Source organism: Stegodyphus dumicola, chromosome 9, assembly GCF_044657685.1.
Source record: "Stegodyphus dumicola isolate Sdum_Otavi_A_Nest chromosome 9, ASM4465768v1".
NCBI classification, from domain to species: Eukaryota; Metazoa; Arthropoda; class Arachnida; order Araneae; family Eresidae; genus Stegodyphus; species Stegodyphus dumicola.
In genome coordinates, this window is record NC_140776.1 from 9,886,975 (window position 1) to 9,904,433 (window position 17,459).

Here is a 17,459-nt window from a genome sequence, read left to right on the forward strand (position 1 = left end):
TGGGCCTATGAGGTAGTCGTTAACAATACCCGCCCACACATTCACGGAGAAGCGGGTTTGGAATGCATGTGGACGTGTGCCGTGTGGATTATGAGTTGCTCACACGTGCATGTTGTGGGTATTGAAGATGCCGTCCTGTGAGAAAGTTACCTCGTCCGTGAATAGCACATCCGATGGGAAATCCGCCTGCGCCGCACACTGCTGCAAGAACCAATGACAGAAATGAACTCGAAGCGGGTAATCAGTCACTTGCACGGTTAGGACTCTCTGCAAATGGTATGGGTGCAAACCATTTTCATGCAATACTCTCCAAACGGTGGAATAACTCAGCTGCAATAGCTCTTGTACTTGTCTGAGGTGATTCTGAGCCAATCTCTCGAACATTGTGTGCTTCGGCATACGCCTGTTCGGAAACCGTTCCTGGTACAGCCGTAGCGCTGCTCTGCCGTGCCCATTAGCAGCACCCTACATGAGATGTATGTCAGCTTTTTCCCTGTGCGTAAACTCACCCATCATGCTCGACATCAGAGTTACGAAGGATCTCCTGATGCATCGGATCGTGATTTGTCCGGCTCACTACCGCCCTCTACAGCTGCATTGCCAGCCAATCACAGCTGTAGTTCCTGTTACTGTTCCCTTTTTTGAACATTTATTGTGAATACTGTATTGCTGCAACGAAGCACTTTGCGTTGATTTTGTACATAAACACATTTTCTTCTCGTGTCGGTTTTTTTTTTTTTTTTTTTTTCATTCCTGCCTTCACTTTAGACTTTCCTTAACCCGTCACTTTAGACCCTACATTCGTATACAGAAAATGCATATTTTAGTACGCTCCACCACCCCTCCAAGTTTGTCCGATGATCTATGAAACACCCTGCATACTATATATATGTTATCGGCAACGTTTGAAATCCGACATTCTACAGAATGCCTAAACATTGTATATAATGCCTAAAACTAGCCGGCAATGTATGAAACGATTCCTATTTCACACATTGCCTATAGGCATTCTGTAGAATGCCAAATGACAAACCAGCAAAGTATGAAATACATTTTCGGTTCGTTTCGAAGAACCAAAACTACTTACCAGAAGTTAATAAATGATGTAAAAAAGCCAAAATGACTACTGTGAAGGAACCACGGGACTACTGGCTGCCGAATCGCTGGATGGGAGGTTTGTATTCAATAAAAGTACACTCATTTATCCTGTTAAAGAAAGCGTCAGTACTATACAGTATTACGTCACGGATGCGGAGTTATTTCCCGTACTTCGTGAAAACTTGAGTACTGGATACCGAGGACGTGATGGAAGGTTGAAAGAACTATTCAGCCCAAATACAAAAAATTAAATTGTACAACCACCTTTGGTGAGCCCTGCTAGACAGAGTAGTAGCTAGGGTTTTCAGCGCCCGGGGACAAGTGAAGATTTCGCGCCCCCTCCTATTTGCCAAGAATGGAAAACAATTAATTTTAAAAATTTCTAACACCGATTTGGTGCCCCCTGGATGCTGCGCCCAGGGACAGTTGCCTCCCTCCAGCTACGCCCCTGCTGCCAGAAAAAAACTAAAATTGTTTTAAAAAGGACATTGTTGTGAAATTTATGTTTGTTTCTGAATTTAATTTCCGTTGTCAGGTAGATCTTACTTTTTCCCAGTCTCAGCCCGATAAAAAATACACAAATTTATTACGTTTTGTCAAGATCATCTCGCTATTACTTTTTATATATTTCGAATAACAGTTTTTTAATGGCACTCTTTTATTCATTTTTCAAAATAACATTTGTATTTTTGACGAATGAACATCCTTCAAAAAATAGCTTAACCTTTTTTCATACTTTGCCTAAAGAGCATTTGTCACTGTATAAAATGTCTAGGTATTCTATACAATACCCAGGGAAAGTATGTAACAATTTTCATATTGCATACTTTATTTAAAATCATCCGACATTATATACAATACCTAGGCATTCCATAGAATGCCGGCGTTTCATACTTTGCCGGTAACACATTGTTGTTACGCTATTTTCTTCCTTCACGTTCGTACGGGGTTCGTGTGGATTTGGAGTGAATAACGACGACAGCACTTGATGGAATATCGAAACACACTTTATTTAGCCAATATTAATCAGGACAGCTCCAAAACACTTTTACAGTCGTCAAAGATCTACTATAAAAACGCTGGAACAATCAGCGACACAGACTTCATACTGTCAGGCAATAACGGTGCTGACGGCTTCACTGCAAAGCAGCAGAGTACAGCTCCCGACTCTGCTGGGTCTTTCTCGGAACTCCACGTTACAACTGGCGGTGCACTCGACGACACACAGAGCACAGCTCCTCTCGATGACCCCCTCGGAACTCGCTGCCCGGCTGTCAACTCGATCGACTCCGCACGGACTGACTAACTCGAGACTAACTATCTCGCACTCCAAACGAGGCACTCTGACTCGCCCTCTCGACGAGACGCACTCTCACACTGACTGTTCCATTCCGTTCCGTTTGCCGCGCTTAACTAGAAAGTCTAGCTTTTGCCGGCTGTCATGAAATGTAGTTGCTAGCAGGTGCTCGAATGCTTCAGTAGGAGACAAGATAGGAGATGGAGAGGGGGAGGTGACGCCAGGTCACGTATGGCATGGAGACATCTGATTGGTAGTTTAGGAGGAAATTCCAGCATCATCGTCTTCAAAGGTCGAAAAGTGATTTATTTTCGATTGGGATAGGACACTGCAGTTCAGGCGTCCATTGAAAGGAACATCTTGTTCGAGGATGCCAAGTTGGGAAGTTTTCATTTTTCTATAACGTGAAAGCACTAAAAGGCCGTAAATAGCGGTCCTCATTGAGAATTTCATAGGTGAATACATTAAAATAATTCATAACATTGCAATCTTTCGCAGCTTGGTAAAATTGCTTGTTAAGCTTGCCAAGATGCTTAGTAATAGTGTCAATTTTCAAATAATCATGTAGGCATTTATTCCTCACGAAGATGATTCTAAAGTATCTATTCTGTACCTTCTGTAGTTTATCGAGATCAATTTAGTAGCAGTATTCCACCCTGGGGAGGCGTAAGTCATTATTGGTCGGATGACAGAAGTGTAGATTAACCTTTTCTTGTCAAGATATAGTTTTGAGTACTTACCAATAATCGGAAATAAGCATTTCATAACACATTATTAATGTGATGCGTCCATGTAAAACGGTCATTGAAGGTTATTCCCAGGTATTTTGCAGTAGAAACTACCGGCACTACTTCATTGAATAGTGTGAGATTTTTCTTGATTACAGCATTACGCTTTTTCCTGCGGATAATCATGAGCTGTGATTTTGTGGCGTTAATTTGAACCAGTCTTCAGTATTGGGAATAAATTTTTGGAGCGTTTTCACAGCATGGTTGACATTAGCGGATTTTACCGCCAGAGCAGTAGCATCCGCATAAGAGGCAAGGAAGGCCTTTGTTTTGATTAATCTTCGGAAAGTCTGAAGCATAGAACAAGTACAAAATTGGTCCGACAACAGACCCCTGTGGAATTCCGCTAAGAATACGTCGTTCCGTAGAGTTTGCATCATTCACACAAGCATAAAAATTGCGATCGGAAATAAAGGAATGGATTTGTAAGAATAAGCTCTCTGTCAAGATGACAGGAGATAAGTTTAGAGATAAGCCCTTCATGCCAAACGCGGTCGAAAGCTTTCGCCACATCCAGCATGAGGAGAGCAGTGCACTGTTTGTTATGCAAGGCAGCATCTAAAAATTCTTAAATTCTAACCAGTTGTTTCGTAGTTGATAATTTTGCACGGAAGCCAAACTGCTCCGCGCGGTAAACATTCCAAGTGGGGTCGCATGCGTTTTAAGATTCATATATTTTCCCTAGTATAGGGAGCAAACTGATCGGACAATATCCGTCCGATTTCATGTGGTTTTTGAAGGGTTCAGGAATTAAAATCTCTTTGGCCACCTTCCACTGATTTGGGAAGTAGGATAGAGATAAACATGCATTACAAATGCTCGTCAGTTTGCTGATGACGGATGATGGGAGTTTCTTCATCGCAGTATTGGTAATTCCATCATTTCCAGGTGCTTTACGTGTCTTGAGTTTTCTTATTATTATTGATGTTATTTACTTCTGCAGGGTAACAAATTTCGGCAGGTTTCTTATTGTCGGTGCATTAAACCAGTCTCTTAAGCTTAGCAGAGTCGAGATCTCGAAATCATTATTAACCAGCCATTCATTTGGCACGAATTGTGTCGCCAAGTGAGTTGCGAAGATATCCGCTTTTTCTTGATTTGAAGTAGCAACAACACCGTTATAAAATAATAGGCTATTGGAAACATAGTTCGACTTAAGACTTTTAATAAGGGTCCAAAGCGACCCGTCTTGGATGTTAATTTCAGAAATTTTATCACTCCACAAGTCATCGCTGTGTTGCTTTACGCTTTTCTAATGCTCTTAGTTTAGGCGGTTTATCTCTAGTTTGGCGACAGATCTCGTTTCGACGGATGATGTCGAATTTCACTCAGAAGTTGAAAGATTTTATCCGATTTCTGAATTGTATTGCTCGCTATATCCTCACACTGACTGCGGACCAGCAGGGTTTATATAGCTTTCGGCTTGTGTTCGAGAACCTTCTGGGCTAAACCGGTAACAATTCGTTCCAGAAGGTTCTCCATCCGTCCATGGCATATCGCCAATTTTGTCGCCAAATGGACGATTTCTCGCTAAATATCGCAACCCTGCCTTTCTTGCCTTTTTATAGCAAACCTAAAACTGCTTTGCGGGGAAGCCAACTTACCGCGCCTGTACATTTCGTAACAATATACAAACTACAATCATTACGAACTAAGTTTTTCTTACAGGACTGCCTCATATAATGGCAAATATAGTAAACCTTCTGTAAAAATGACCAGAAAGGGGACGTTCCTTATCAACACTTAATGTTCTGATCATTTTCAGAGATGCTCGACGTAAGATAGTTAGTTCGGTGTAAACACAATTAGATATATAAATACTATTAAGGAAAAAAATAGCATTAAATTAATCATCCCAGAATCAGAGAATACTTATACTCGAGAGCTAGCTAAGGATTTAGACGTTAGTGCCATGTCTATATGTCGCGCTTAGCATCCCATAAACTTAATTAAAATTAAGTTTATGGGATGCATAGCGCGACTGATTTATGGGACTGTTTATGGGACGAAAGTTTCCCGCCACTGCAAACAGTTCGCATTGCCGTATTTAGTCATAATTTGTCAAACGATTTTTGGCTTTTGACAGAAAGAGATTTGCTTAAGAACACTGGGCTGTGAAATTTGTAAAAATAATATCGTTATGATTAAGTACAAGGTGTCTGAAATTGAACTATCTCGCTACCCAAATTAGAACCATCATTTACTCCCAGTTCTGTTGCAAAAAGTCAGCTACAGAATGTTACCAAATCACGTATACAGCTTAACCCTTTGCGGCACAGTGTGTCCAGTCTGGACACACCTAAACATTTCCTTCTGTACACACAGAAAAACTGAATGAAAAAGGATTTATAGGTTACCATAAACCTTCTTTATTTATAGTAGATGGCAGCTCAACACAAACCAGTCCATATATTTTAGCCATGTTTAGTTTTCTAAGACCCTCATTTTTCAAATAAATCGTCCAGATTTTTTTTAGGGTATAAAAGGAAGTGTTTGAAAAGAAATTTCTATGTTATTTTTTTCGCTGTATGCTAATCTCCTTATTCTATATTAGTTTTAAATTTTTACCTTGAAATCTTGCCTAAAATCAAACGGCGAACCCTAGGTGTGCCCAGACCGGGCTCACCGATCATCTAGGACAACTGAGAGTCGGTATTCTTTGTTTCTTCGCATCTCATCGGTCAGTTCATTGACAACAATGCTCGTTTCGGCACTCTTTTCGAAGCTCTATTTAATCAGTGTGTCCACTTCGGGCACATCCACAGAATTAAAAGATAAGTGCTATCTTCACAAAATTTTACTTGTGTATTCTTCTAAGCCTAATTAGACTGCTTATTTATTTTTATTTTTTTTTTTAAATAAAAACTCCGACTTTAAAAGCTAGCGTGTCGGAAAGGGTTAATGTTGTATATCATATAACACTGTGAAGGTTTGGTACCGTTCACTGAGGCTGGTGAACCAAATTCATTTCCGAAAGTTAATGATTGCCGTAGGAAGAATCTCGAGGGCCTGTCTGGGACTATGATACGGTCCTTAAGTATGGTATACGAAAATCAACGTAGGGAGTAATTACTTTATTAGAAAGTAAAGCATGTTTACTATAAATTGAGAAAGTCCTGTTTTAACGAATAAGAAATCGATAAATAAAATTTAACTTCCAAAAGTCCCATTATTGAGTTACGAAAGTACATTTTATAGCGCAAAAAATTTCTATCAAAATAGTTTTTTTATTCAATTATTTAGTTTTTTTACTTGATTATTTTAACTTGCAAAAATCGTAATGCGACACCACATCACTTCCTTTTACGGCCTATTAATTTATAATACATTTTCTTCTGCGCTTCATTTAAACTTATTTCCCCGAATTATTCTAACATATTTAACTGATCCTTCGAGGCAAGTCGAAAATGACACCAAATATTGCAAATTTTGAAATTAAATATCCCGGTCAGTTTCTGTAATATGGGAGTTCAAATTTCTTGTATTTTTATTTTATCATACCGAGTACAAAACTTTTCCAAATATAAGTACAGCAATCGGGAGATTACATTAAATGTTAGATACCATTATTTGTCCAAAATATTTTTTTAAAAAATTTGGTATTGCGAAAACATGAAGTTTCGCTCATTTAAAGCCCTTCTGTAACTGCAAGTGCAAAATTAATGATTGAGAAAATAAAGGCCGGATAACGACATTTAAGCTGGGGTAAGGGTGGGTATATACACAGGGGGTTTCGAAACTCATGGGCAAAAATTTAAGGGGTGATAGAAAACATCTAAGGAAGCAATTTTCACCATACAATGCATGGGCGAAGAGCAAGCGGTGAACCGCTAGATGGCGCTGTAATGGAAAGAAGCGGTAAAACGCGAGTTTTCTTACACATCGTCATTTCTAGCAGGGATTTCAGAAGGCATGTCGACGTACAGTAATCAGGCGGACACGCATTTTATGTAGGATCTTGCGAATAGGAATGCTCTGGAAGTTGAATGATCGTGCAGACAGCGTTTCCAAGAAGACACGTTAGTTGGTTAGTGTCTTGTTCTTTGAGAAGTCAAACGGATCCAAGCGTGGAAATCACAGCTTTTGCCAGTTCCACAATCTTTTGGCTATACATCTCTCCCTGGAAGGGAAATTCCCCCAAGCTTTGCAGAGCTGAATGTATTGCCGGACAGGTGAAGATGTGTTCTGGAGATGGACAGGTAAAGATGTGTTCTGGAGATGGACAGGTGAAGATGTGTTCTGGAGATGGACAGGTGAAGATGTGTTCTTCCGTTTCTACAAGTTCTATATGATTTGGTACCATCTTACCAGGTACACGTGTTAGACCAAAAAGTGTTCGAGAGATTGCATCGGTGCCTGTATGAAACGGAATCCTTTGTCACCGGCATGCACGATACAGGGGTGGCAGGACCACAAGCTGTAGAGGCCATTACTGCAAAGCGTGGAAAATCGTCCGGATATTAGCGCGCGAGAGGTTTCCCGTGGGCATATTTCACAAGTGCACATCAGCGTAGCCACTGAGGGAGGGGTTTCGAAAATAGACCAATGAGCTTCTATCGCTCTTGTGACTCTAAATTTCCATGCATGTGAGCGTAAGTTTACGTTTTAATTTGCATTTGTTTCGCAGTTATAAATGTATGGCATAATAGTAGAAAATTTCCTAGTTTTTTCGTTTTTATGAGTTTAATTAATCGCTAACATTTCCCTTTCGCGATTTTTATCACGCATTAATATTTGGATTGATGTTTACGGCATATTATCGCTCTTTACATCAAAAAAAGGACTCAAGCTACAATTAGCCTCGAATATTATACATTTACTAACACCTGTGGATTAAGAGAATTCAAGCATAGTTTTAATTGAGCATATTTTTCACATATATATTATTCACATAATTTTTAATTCAGCTGAGAAGGACTGGAAGTGTTACAATGAATCTAGTGTTTTCTTATTTCAGTGCTTGCATTCTTTTGATTTTTAAGGTGTAAGATTCAGAATACATATTGTGCTTGATCTGATTATACCTATTGTTAACATGTGAATAAAGAAGTTACATGAAGTTACATGTGAATAAATTGAATATATTCGTTGTGAATAAAATAAATTCATTCTGTTTGATGAAATAGCAGTTATTAAATATGAAATTTAACACACTAAATGAATACGAATGCAAATTAGTAAAGTTCACTTTGAATAAAATTCTGCATGGGCTATTATTATAGAACATCTTTTTCATATAGACTTCAATAAAAAATACTGACTTCTATTTACATATATAATTGGTGTAAATATTTTTCTCTCATGCATACTTTTATGTAAAGATAGAATTTGGGCTCAGATGTTTATTACATATTTCTTTCTTCATTTTATTTACCACTTATTAAATAATATTTCACATGGATACTTTTGCGGAGTATCCAACATGTGTTTGTATTTATTTCAAATTCTTTCAAACAGGTAGTGTAATCTTCACTATTGCTTATATTTGATCTAATTTCGCAATGAAAATTTTCAGAAGAAATCGACGATGCTTTTGTACAGAAAATCGCATGACAAAATATTTTCAACCATCTTGCTTCTTTCTTAAAGCACGCGAAAGATCATGTGACATGACAGAAATATTACTGGATTCCCATTGGTCCATCCTAGAAGTCACTCCCTCGGTGGCTACACAGATGTGCACTTGTGAAATATGCTTCCCGTGGCGTAAATGTGCCCCACTCGATTGTTTAGCGAGTATTACGGGACGAAGGATTAAACCTCCTGTCATATACGATACAGGGGTGGCAGGACCACAAGCTGTAGAGGCCATTACTGCAACGCTTGGAAAATCGCCCGAATATTAGCACGCGAGAGGTTTTCCGTGACGTAAATGTGCCCCACTCGATTGTTTAGCGAGTATTACAGGACGAAGGATTAAACCTCCTGCCATATACAGAAAGTGAAACCCTTGATACCTGCAGATTATGAACCACGTGTCGAGTTTGCACATTGGTTTTGCAGTTTGCGCAGCCTGATTTCAGTGCAAACGTATGAATGCACGTTTACTCGTGAAGACGTTTCTAATACGCATCTTTATCACCCCTTAAATTTTTGCTCACGAGTTTCGAAACACCCTGCATATATATATATATACAATAATTAAAGTTTAAGTTTCAAAACGCTATAAAAAAAGAACCACTGATGAAAATGATGTGAAATTTGAAAGGAATGTTATTGAAGAAGGCGGAAAGCGTATGGCAGAAGAAAAAATGTAGTTTCAAAAGTTAGCAACAGATGGCGCTGTAAGCGGCAGAATCACGACGAGAAACGATAAACGATTCGTAAAACAATGGCTAAGGTAGAAGTTACACATTAAAACGCATTGAGAAATTAGAATTGTTGAATAATTTTATTTGCATGACTGTACATATCACATCGAAAGGGACAAATCGGTTTCAAGAGTTTTGCGGCGACATACCGCATAAGAACCATTCATCAAAGAAGTTCGGAACTGTCGCGAGACTGGCACAAAACATATTCAATATGGTATCCACCGTTGTGTGCAACAAGTTGAAAGCGACAAACAGCATGTTCCGCAACGGATCGCAGTGTCTCCGGGGTGATGTTCAGAATGTGTTGCGAAATGCGTGCCTTTAATTCCGCTAAATTTGCAATTGGAGCACGGAACACAACATCCTTCAGATATCCCCACAGCCAGAAATCACACGGAGTAAGATCAGGCGATCGGGACAGCCAGGCTGTAGGGAAATGACGGCTGATAATTCGAGCATTTCCAAAATGGCGCCTCAGCAGCTGCTTCACGGGATGTGCAATGTGCAGAGGAACGCCATCTTGCATAAAATTTCATCCACACATCCACGCTGTTGCAGAGCTGGAATCACGTGGTTGCGCAAAAGAGACGCATACCTCTGACCAGTGACGGTTGCGGTAACAGGACCGGAAGCAGCCGTCTGCTCGAAAAAATATGGTTTTAGGATGAATGATGCCGTAAAGCCACACCATACCGTGACCTTTTCAGGATGAAGTGGTACGGGGTGCGTTGCCAGTGGATTTTCTGTTGCCCATATTCGACAATTCTGGGTATTCACGTACCCTGTCAGATGGAAATGGGCTTCATCTGTCCACAAAATTTTCCACGGCCATTCATTATCCACTTCCCTGCGAGCCAGGAATTCTAACGCAAACGTCTCCCTAGCTGTCAGGTCAGGCGGAAGCAACTCCTGCACATGGCCAATTTTGTACGGATAGCATTGCAGGATGTTTCGTATAATTTTCAGCACCGTGCTCGTAGGCCTGTCCAATGTTCGGGCAATTCCTCGTGCACTGCACGGTTGCACACCACCGGCCGACCCCTCCTGTAATGCTGTGGCCACTTCTTCAACTACCGTCGAATGCACTCATTTTCTCCCTCTACCAGATTGCACATCAAACGAACCTGTCGTTTCGAATTTTTGCATCATTTTCTTTAGACCTAAGACACTCATTGGACCAACGCTTTCTTTTATACCCTTCAGTGTACTGAATTTTTGCAGAGCTACTCTTGCACAATCATCATTCTTGTAATACAGCTTTACCAGCAGAGCGCGGTCCTGCAGTGAAACACCCATGGCGAACGTCTGAGACGCGAAATGAGGAACAGCCTGGTACCTGGCGGCTTTATAACACTGAAATTTAACTAACATTTTAATTTACGTCTTCTTCCGCTTGCAGCGCCATCTGTTGCTAACTTTTGAAACTAAATTTTTTCTTCTGCCATACGCTTTCCGCCTTCTTCAATAACATTCCTTTCAAATTTGACGTCATTTTCATGAGTGGTTCTTTTTTTATAGCGTTTTGAAACTTAAACTTTAATTATAATCACCCTGTACTTTTGATACTGCTGATACAATAAAAAAAAGGAAGGTAAGCAGTCTCATATAAATGTTCCGACGTTCTATGGCTAATCGTTTTTGAGTTATGCGAGATACATACTTAGGTACATACAAACGTCACGAAAAAAAATCCATTTTACAATTCTTTTTGGAATAAAGCATCCTTTATTCTGCCCGTAAAGACATCACGCCAAAAAAAAAAGTTAAAATGGATATTTACGTTCAAATCTAATAACCGATATTTTTCGCGATTACACTAACGCCCGATTTCGAAACACCCTGTATAACAAACTAACGCCCGATTGGTTTGGCTTATGGCAAAGTATGCGAGTGCTATCTGCCTAAAAGAAGGGATGCTTTTGTGGAGGACATTCTAAAGGAAATTGGCTCTATACAAGTTACACATGAGAAAAAACAAGAAAACGTCCGAATTAGAATTCTTAAGATTTTATTTTTTTAAGAAAAAGAGGACCAAAAGCGGGCTCTTTAAAACAACCTGGCACTGGTAGTTTTTACTAGTTTTTCTCCCTTCTCTACGACGCCAAGTTTCTGAGAATATAAACAAACATCAATATTAAATGAAATCGCCTCTAAGACTACCTTACTCGCGTAATAGTAGCACTTTTTTTCGCTAATTTTTCATTGTGAGAGTCTAAGTACAACTGCGGGGGAAATCCTACATAATATTGTACATTTATGACGATTTTTCTTGCTTCAAAACGGGGGGTGCGACTATTACGCCAGTAAATACGGTACTTCCACACAAGAGCAATATCATTAAGAATCATTGGCGATTGATTGTCTTGGAAATAGTTCATTACATTTAAAATTAGTACAATAAAAATAATTTAATTAGGAAATTTAAGACGTATTATGGAAATGCTGTATATTATGAACTTAATGGGAAAAAAAAACTGATATCGAAAGTAGCACAAAAAAGTCAATGAAATATTTCTATTCTTAAACAGACAACCTTGACGTTTGCTGTCGTCCAGCAACTTGGTCGATGACTATCTTGGGTTTGATCGAAGCAGCAAAACGGCTTCTTGGCTTATGTTTCTCCCTCTCCTCCTTTTTGTGCAGTTAAATGCAAGCCGATTTATACTGCATTCTAGGATTAATTTGGACACATTGCCCATGTAGATATGGCCAATGGGCAATAGAATAGCAGAGCGAAAAGCAAAAGAGACAGCGAACAGTTCCATAATGCAACCGATAACCATACCTTACCCATCAAAACCCTACCTATCATACCTTACCATATCAAAAAGATCTGTTACCACTCTTAGAATGCAAAATGGTCATAAGAAGAAATAGGTAGAACCATCAAATTCATATCTATTCCAACAAGACACCTCATCACAACTAGACGCGCCATAACATTTTTTTTATCCTTTTGCATTATATCTACATCGTTTTAATTTACATCACACAGATATGTGGAACTACAGGTACTATCGATCTTTACACGTTTGAATGTGATATAACCAAATATTTGCATTTTTAACCATATACATCAAAAAATGCCAAATTATAGTTCAAACAACTACTAAAAAGTAACATCCTTAGACAAATGATCCAAAATCTAATAAACTATTTATCAATAAACTGCGACAATTTAAAGGCAGCATAAATGCAATTCCTTTATCATATAACTATGTAATAAAATATTATTATGTATTTATTTAATCAACAGTAATGATTATTTACCAAAATGTAACCAAAAACAACTATAAAGTTACTTATATGCAGTTGCTATGTTATTGATATTATTATGTAAATATTGAAAAATTTATAATAAATATCAGATAGTGGATGGCCCCACGTAATAAGCAATTAAGCTGATAAGTCTTCATGATGATACAGCCGCTTATTTCGTGGTTTCCTGTCCTGTCCTGTCCTCTAGCAAAAACTTAGTATAGTAGTAGTAGCAGAATGTTACCATCGGGATACTGTTATCGAATTACAGAAGTTTCGCCCATATTTTTGTATCAAAATGCGAAAAATACATCGCTGTCCCCAACCGATCCGTTTATATAATAGAAATACAGGGTAAGCATAAATGATTCATTCATTTTGAAAAGGGTATATTTTCAAAAGTATTACGAGTACACACATGAAAAGTATATGAAAAGAACCACAAACTCACCAACTTTTTTTCACTATTTCACCAAGTTTCTCGGATAAGTGGAACGTTGCTTCATCGCTAAATATCATCTTGGTGGCGAAATCTTCGTCCTCCAATGTTGACTGAAAAATAAAGTCGACAAGCGTAATCCTCTGGCTTTAATGGTTGCATGGTAGGGTTTGAAATGCAACCGTTGATACAAAATCTTCCACATAGTTTCTCGTGGTATCCCGCGAACATCTGGGCAACAATGCTACAAAATATATGGAATGAGCTCGATTATCGTCTGCACGTGTGCTGTGTCATATATCTTTCGTATGTGTATGTAAAATACTTTTGAAAACGAATGAATCATTTATGCTAACTCTGTATTGTAGAATAAATTGTTTAAACTGAAGGAAAGTAAATAAGCTCAAATTTGCTTATATAAGATTCCAAGCCACAAAGAAATGTCACCAAACATTACTCCTTTGTTTATTTAAATTGATTTCAGTTAGTCAGCCATTTAAATTTAGTCAGCCGCTGAAAAAAACTTATTTTCACAAAGATTTTCAATAACTAGAGCAACGATATCTGAAGCCGATCAGCAAATCGATTCGATTTTGGAGCAAAAAAATTCCGTAGAGTTTTTATCCTCTGTAAACATTTCCACCAAATTAACGTTAACTTTTTTTTTTTTTTTTTTGCTAATTTTAAATTTACAATTGTTAGGTTATTCTTCCAATAAGGAATGCTCTCCGAGTTTGAGGTTATCGGCCAAATAGTTTCCACAAACCTTATGAGGATTCATAATGATTTTTTGCATTAAAGACAATTTGAACAGCACACCACTTTCCTACTTAAAATGTGGTAAAAGTATCTATTTATACGGTTATAGTTATATTTATAGCAAATCCCACTGAGATTTTTGAAAGACATTTTTTCATAGTTTAATTTTATCAAAACCAGCAGTGTCCAAACGTGATCAGATTCGGCGCTCCTATACCCAAGTACTCACATTCAAAACTTCTCGCCAACACCCCAAAATTAACTCACCGCTTGCTGATGCACGATTTCTCTTTAGCCAAGACTAACAAGCCGACTCAGCCTGCTTTATTCGATTTGCAGTGGAATTATTCCTGAATTTACGACAACTCCTCTTCACTCTCGTTTACGGGAAAAACACTCCAACTGAAGCTCCTTTTTGAAATAACCTTCAGATTAACTGAAATATATTACTTAAAAGTAATACAAATCCAGAATAGTCGCAGTAAACTCGCCTTAAAATAGTTCAGCTAAAAAATTCTTTACTCATTGCGCTTCGCTTACGTCAACTAATATGAACCCGGGAGACCTAATTCAAAATCTGAGTAAAAATTAGAACTAATTAATTGCTAATTAAGTCAAAGTTCCAACTGCAATAAATAACCACTCCTTTGTTCACTTAAATTATCGTTAAGCATTTCTTTCTAAATTTGGTACCATCTTCAATGGAAAGAAATACCAGTGTTGTTCTCGCACTTCTGTATCCAAAAACATACCACCTGCTTTGAAATCCGTGTAACATAAACCACGAAGTTTGAATTCTGAAGCTTTCTTAAAACGACTACTCGCATTTGCACATGATATTCGCATTTAAAATATTGTCCAGTACATCAGTATGATGTGTTATTTGCGTTCTCAGAAATATAGGTAATTTTTAGAGGTAAATATTAAATTCATTAGATTATTTTTCTCAGTCGGCCTATATTATTTAAAAAAAAAGTCTTAAAGGTTAACTTATTTTTATGCAATTACACTTTCAATGTAACTATCGATATTCTCTACTTTAAAATTAATAATGACATAATGAAACTTCATAAAACTATTATAGTGAGATTGAACTAGCTGCGATTTCAGCCCAGACGGATAAATAATTTCACGATGCTAAATTCCGTCGTCAGCATCCTTCTGCGCGTAATTCATAGTGTGTTGGCTGATTCAACATTACGCAAGCAACTCCAAGCTAATTTCAGTAACTCGTATGAGTTAGCTTTCAGAGTATTCTAGTCAAGGCTTAATTTCTAATACTAGAAGTGTCGAAGCCCTTATGGAAGACCGTCAGGCAAAAGGCACAACTAATAAAATCATTAATAATTAAAATATTAAATAATTACTAAAATAACTCAAAAAATTACTAATTAAATTTAAATTAAAATTTAATAAGCATTTTTTAATATAATTAGCGCATATGGGCTATTAGTCTCAAAACCCTGAATCACTTTTCAAATTGTTGTCAGCAAATATTTAAAGAAACTATATAATGAAGCAATAAATGTACGTAGGTTTCCCCGCATTACGAAGCAACATCTAGGGTCATTAAATTTTGAATAACATAGTCCTCCACTTGAATATGGGCATTTGGAAGCGCGAATTTAGAATTTTTTTATCGTCTATTTCATATCTTACAAAACTAAAAAATTTTTAAGCAAATATTCCCAAAGCGAGCAGTGGCAACACTGTAAGGCACAAAAAATTTTTATCTCCAGTGCGCGGAACCGTTTATTGAAAATTCTAAAGATAATGCTGTTTTTCAATATTTTTAGCACAACGCGGAGTTAGCCCAAATGCTCTCGAAACGTGCGACTGTTCAGAATATTTCGCTGAAGGTTTAGCTTCTTGTATCGAACATGTCCTTTCTTGTCAACATATTACGTCAACGGGAAATAGTTGCCTATATGTAGAAGCATTCATAACATACGAATTTTTATTTACTTTACTATATGAGAGACAAAAAAAATCCATGAAAACACTCCGTTCAGCCAGGCACAAAATCAGCAATCTGACCAGTTTTACTAATTCAGCCTCCTTAGATTACGTCTAGTAAAAATAAATCTTAAGCTTTCATTATTTAAAAGAAATTCCAGAGCAAAAAAAAGCCGTAATATTCACAACCATCAAAGCACAAAAAATGAGCACGATTTTAATACCTAAAATTATATTAATTCAATTACACTGAAACAGGAACAAGCCAGGTAATATGCGTTTATTTATATTGCCTATACTTACTATTAAGATCAAATATAAAATGAAAGTATTCACTCTCGCATTTCCTACTTTCAAATCAACCACACACGGGGGTCTTAACCTGGCATAATTATGTAAAAGCAAACAAATAAATAGTCTGCTTTTACTAAAGTTAAATAGGGCAAGCAACAGAATAAGTAGCAAAATAGAACACTTGTTCTAAAATTGGCAATTAAGCTAAACTAGTTTATAAAAATCACTTCACCAAATCTCTGAATTTGAAGGTCAATGGATCAGTGTTACAAAGTTCGGCTCATCATTCATCCCTTAGTAAAAAATGGACTGGACGCACCGAGATGGAACTTGTTTTCTCGAATCGAACAAAGCTGCACTCGATCAAATGCGCAGACTGCAAGGCATGTGTTGTCATAACCGATAGAATATGGACACGCACTAAAGAAAACGATTTTTCATGTATATGCATAAGCTTAAAGCACATGAAATCGTGCATCTTTTTTTAATGGCATATTTCAATTAGTAGTACTAGTTACTTCGTTGATGGCAGTGACACATTATAATATGAATTCAAAATCAGACATCCGATTTTTTATATACTTTATTTTCTACTACCAAGATATCTACCTACTTTCATAATTATCATTAGTTAAATTGGATTCAACAAAAATTCACAATCCATATATAAAATCTGTGTTTGTTCGTTAATAACTCAGTCATTACTATCATCACCAAACCTTTTACAATTCTTTTTTTGAGTCGACGTCCACTTTTTTTTATTTAAAGCTAAAATCAAGAGATATGAATTAAAAAAGCTTGAAAAGCTAATTTTCGCCCTCATTTTTTCCCCGAGTGCAGTGTTGATATAATGAGAGAGAATTACGAAGTATTAGAATCTAAGTTGATTTTGTTACATCAAAGATTAATAATTAAGAAGAAGGATTACAGGGGTATCGTTCTTTGTTACATTACTCTCACTTCAATGGCATGGGGCACTTCCACTAATAGCCAAGAGATTTAAGATTTTAAAATTTGATGCACAATTTGAAATTAACATATAATATCATGTACTTCTTACTTCAAGGATCTGAAAAGTTTATGTATTTCATAAAATTTTCTCAAGTTTTAAAATTCATGCAAAACTTTTGTACCAATGGCATATTTTTTATTTCTATCACACCTTTATTATTCATTACAGAAGCTAATGAATTCTATTGCTGTTACTCAAAAATCAAAATGACAACACAGAAAATAAACCTGATTAAAAATGCTTT